The sequence below is a fragment of the Trachypithecus francoisi genome, unplaced genomic scaffold (assembly GCF_009764315.1).
Source record: "Trachypithecus francoisi isolate TF-2019V2 unplaced genomic scaffold, Tfra_2.0 Contig01579, whole genome shotgun sequence".
Classification (NCBI taxonomy): domain Eukaryota; kingdom Metazoa; phylum Chordata; class Mammalia; order Primates; family Cercopithecidae; genus Trachypithecus; species Trachypithecus francoisi.
The window spans coordinates 13,000,191-13,005,219 of record NW_022681442.1 but is presented as its reverse complement, the minus strand read 5'-3'; the positions used below and the strand labels follow the sequence as shown (position 1 = coordinate 13,005,219).

The 5,029-nt window shown below is 41.6% G+C and overlaps 1 long non-coding RNA gene across 1 annotated transcript; it reads right to left on the bottom strand.

The window, feature by feature from the left end:
• Positions 1–2,054: 2,054 nt before the first annotated feature.
• Positions 2,055–3,956, bottom strand: LOC117064349. Its single transcript, XR_004429396.1, has 2 exons — positions 3,839–3,956; positions 2,055–2,833 (listed from the first exon to the last, which is right to left on the bottom strand). It is a non-coding gene; the product is annotated as an uncharacterized LOC117064349 (long non-coding RNA).
• Positions 3,957–5,029: the final 1,073 nt, after the last annotated feature.

Genomic DNA, 5,029 nt, shown 5'->3' with positions numbered 1-5,029 from the left:
ATGCCACTGAACTTTAGCCTGGGTGACAGAGAGAGAGCCTGTCTCAAATTGAAAAAAAAAAGTGGGGAGGGATTATGAAAAGACGCTTCTGGATGCATACAGGTTTGGGGACACCGCTCTGAATTTGTAAGATGTCATCTCTTCCTTGAAATACATAAAAAGAATTTTGGATTTGAGGAATGTTTAGTTCTACATGAAATAAGTGTCACCTTGAAAGCACTTAATTTAAAAACATATTTTATAATCAGATTCCTATTGGAAGGAGACTATAGAATTGAAGGTAATCAATATTGCTTCAAGGACCAAACAATAACGGACTCACTGTGATGACCATCTATGAAATGGTCTTTGAAGGCTATCAGCATTTATTCGACTTGACAATTGAAGCTTCACAAACTCTTCACAGAGATGAAAGAGAATTATATATGTTATTGCAATATTTAGATATTAAGAGTTCTAAATATGGGCTACAGAAATTAGGATAAGCTATTACACATGCACAGATGTTTAAAATTTACCAGAATAAACGCACATGCCAGAACTTGAGAAAATGAAAGAAGAAATGGCATTGGAATTCTTTATTGTTTGTAAAAACATCTTATTTACAAGCCAGTTTAATACATACAATGCAAATAGCAATGACTTGTCCAAGGAAATATTGAAATCCATTAGGGTTGCACGTGCATAATCTGATTCAACAAGTCAGTATATTTTTCTCAAAAACATAATATCTTTTCTGCATTGTGTGAGATGAAGGATAGATTACATTTCTAGCCTGTGCAATAATTCCCACATCATAAATTCTGATGAAGTTATATCAATATATAAAGCAAATGGATGTCTGACCTACCATCGTTTTCTAGTTTTCAGAGAGAGGCTGACATACAAGCAAATCCCCAGCTGCTTGGAGTGATGCTATTACAGCCTGCCTTTGCCTGGGAACTGTTATTAACTATCTTGACCAGGAGCGGCTGTTAGAGTTTGTGGTTTCTGCTCTGAATATTAAACTTGGGCATACAAGAGTCCTTATTGTGGGGAGCACTTGGAAATGGTAATACAAAATTGCTTTATATTTGCGGGATTTGATTGCTTTAGATGATACAGCCCTAGCTGGTGGGCCTCTCTTGCTGGTTGTATTTCCAGATTATAAATCATTCCTTTGACAGAGTATCTGCCACAACCAGGTCTCAGTTTCTGTGGTATCGTTTTTTATATTACAACTGGCAACTGCTCTTCTGGGCTGTTCATATAAATGACACATTTTGCATAACTTATGAGAACAGGGTCAAAATCAAAGCTAATAAAGCTCCCACCTGCCCCACCCCCCACCCCAAATGTTTCTTGTATATGTTAAGGCATCTCTGGCTTTAAGTTTTGAGGGGACTGGGTCATGGATAGGAGGTGTCCGATTTTTCTATGGCATTGGTAGGCACTGTGTTTTACCAATACTGAAATTCAATGTTGCAAAAGTCAACACAAAGCAAAACTCCATTTACAATTAGCCAACTAATTACTGACAATTCGATCTTCAAGAGCAAAATAATATTTCCTTAAAGGCATTTGATGCATGCACACATAGTAAAGGCAGCTAGAGGCTGGGTGCAGTGGCCCACGCCTATAATCCCAGCACTTTGGGAGGCTGAGGCAGGCAGATCACTAGGTCAGGAGTTCGAGACCAGCCTGACCAACATGATGAAACCCAGTCTTTACTAAAAATACAAAAAAATTAGCCAGGGGTGGTGGTGAGCACCTGTAATCCCAGCTACTCAGGAGGCTGAAGCAGGAGAATTACTTGAACCTGGGAGGCAGAGGTTGCAGTGAGCCAAGATGGCACCACTGCACTCCGGCCTGGGCAACAGAGTGAGACTCCATCTCAAAAATAAACAAACAAACAAAAAAGTGGCTAGAAACGGGTGCCTCATTTTCTTCTTCTGAAAATAAGGGTGTTGAATGAGGTTGTTGGCAGGCTTCCTTCCCATTCTGACATTTTGGTGGCTACAAAATTCACTGGTATGATTAGAGGACAATGAACGCAGATGACACTAATGAACATATCCTGCTTTATTGTTGCAAACCTCAAGTTTAGATTTAAGAATCCGAACCCACTTTCATTTCTGGAATCCGCACACCAGCTACATAACAGAACCCATTCCTAAAGATACATGTTTTAAATCCCAGAACACAGCTGATTTCTCCCAGCTGTGCCTGAGACGCCCTGGTTTTCTCTATGTGAATTAAGGGATATATTAATTTGGAAGATGATACCCAACAAGCATTATGAGATATAAGTAATAGTGTGAGATGCCTTCCAAATTATGCTCTTAGGCCCTTACGAATTTATAAATGAAGGAATCAGTAGTTTTAAAGATTGCTTTGAAAGAACCTTGGCCTAGAAATAAGAAACTTTCAATCACTCTCCACCCAGAGGCCTGGCTTACTCTTGGTCTCCTTAGTTGCTCTTATTAGATCAATGCTTTTTTTTGACATTCTATTAGTCATAATACAAAGCAGGAACTGTGAATGGCCCAAAGCTCAACATTAGCTGGGAGTGGTTTCCAAATTAACCAAGTTTAGCATTTCCAGAGCAATTATTTGCCCTTCTCCATCCACCCTCCCCCATCATCCCAAAGAAGATTTGTGTGTATTTTCAAATATAACCAAAATATAATTGTAGTGTAACCAGAGAAATTTGGTACAAAACTTCTGTTGGAAGTCCAGAGAGACTGTCCCTGAGCCAAGTTGGTTTAATGAAATGGCTTCCCCATCTTGGGCTTCGTTCATGTACATGGTCTGCACACTTCAGGGCTCCTGGGGAAGCATGTATTTCCAAAGCCTGAAAGACAGACATTGACAATGTGGAGCAATTTCTTTTTTTGTGACTGATAACTACTGAATGTTGAAATTGATTTCTTTGGGAATTTTATTTTGTCATTGGATTTTAGAACTGAGGAAATGTCATAGACAATTGCTTCATTTTACAGATGAGAGACAGAGACCCATAAGAGTCTCACCCAAGGTCACAGGAACAGTGGCAGAATTGGGGCTAGAACCCAAGTCACTTATGCACAATGACTTTTGAGCTGTCTTGATTACGAACTGCTATAAGCAGCATGCTTATCATTGTGATCCAGTGACATTTGCATACAAGCGACTGGAACAAAATTTCAAGAAGCAAATCCGACCTTCATTGAATGTGATTTGAGCTGATCTGTGCACTCTGCTTGATTCTAGTTCACTGATTTCTTTTTATGCTGGTCCTGAACTGCTCATGGAAAGCAGCGTACTTTCCATTGTGCTCCAGTCATACTAATATACAAGCAACTAGAACAAAATTTCAAGAAGCAAATCTGACCTTCATTGTGTGTGATTTGAGCTGATCTGTGTGCTCTGCTTGATTCCAGTTCACTGACTTCTTTTTATGCTGGTCCCGAGCTGCTCATGGAATTGCTCACCTATGATTTTAAAAACACTATTCTACAATACTATGCTCAAAAATTGCTGATTGAATTTCCTTTACTAAAAACCTTCTAAAGCCAAGCACAGTGGCTCACACCTGTAGTCCCAGCACTTTGGGAGGCATAGACTAGAAGATTGCTTGAGCCCAGGAATTCCCAGTCTGAACAAGAAGGCAAGACACTGTCTCTACAACAAGTGACAAAATCAGTTGGGCATGGTAACATGCACCTTTAGTCCCAGGTTCTTGGGAAGCTGAGGTGGGAGGAACATGGAAATTGCTTGAGCCCAGGAATTTAAGGTGGCAGGGAGCTATGATCATGCCACTGCACTCCAGTGTGGGCAACAAAGCCAGACCCCATCTCTAAAAAATAAAATAAAATACCTGTAATAATGAGCTCCCCCTTTCCTTCCCTGTTGGAGAGGCAGGGTGGCATGGCGCAGGAAGACTTCATCCAAGTCTGGGATTCTGCAGATCTGCTATATTCGATAAAAACATAATTGACTCCTGCAAGAAGTTATCAGCTTTTAAAAAAACTAAGTGACTAGAAAAAGAAAACCCAAATAATACAAGATCCAGAACTTATCAGAAGTAACAACTCTACGAAATGGGGAATTGTTCAGACAGTGGAAGTGCACTGCCCTCGGCCTAGTTTTAGGGCTCTTTGCTTTGGAATAAGTGGCTTTTGTTAATAATTGCTGCATGGAGCTCAGTGCAGTACTTTGGCTTAGTTGGCCAGCTTTGGTGAACACCCAAATTTATTAGTCCAGTTTCACTAGCCGGGGGGAAAGGTGGTTTTTGCTAAGAAGCTAAGCCAGGCTTGACAGCCCATCAAAGAATAAGGAGGAGGAATCTCTGGCAGAGTGGTTTTGGGGTATTTGCTTGCTTATGGCCTTTCAAATGATATCGTCAGGTGATGTGTTCCTCCAGTCTTCTCTCTAGCAAAGGACTGGATATCCTAGTTTCAATATATCCATCGTTTAACATGTGGCAAGTATTCTTTTCTCGCCAGAGTGAAGAACAGAGCCAACAAATCTGAGCGGGGATAGAAAACTGCAAGTCCCCCAGATGCCAGGAGTGGGAAGCATGGAAACAGTTCGCAGAAGACAGACACTCGACGTGGCCAACTCCCGGCCAGCCAGGACAGGCACAGCCCCATCCGAAGTGGCTGCCTGCCAGGACCGTGACCACAACAAGCAGGAACTCCTTTTGTCCACTTCCTCCACGGGATGAGGGACGGACCTGCATCCCATCAGTTCACAATATGCTTGATTCCAACCCTGGGGCTCGTCCTTGCAGACGGGGATGGAACAGCTTAGCTTCTTTCACTGTAAATTCCCATACCCCTCCTCTGTCCTATGGTTATCCTGAGCCAGCCAAACCTTGTTTTACATTCAGGGTTGATTTCTGGCAAAATTCCCCTTCCAGGACTCTAGCACTGACAGAGGTTAATGGGTACCATTTAGCCACTCTCGGCAGCAGTGGTTTGATCTTCTTGGCTCTGATATTCTTCCTCCTCTTGGCACAAGAAAATTCAGCTTTTGCCCTTTATCTTGTTATCCAAGAGCCTGAATG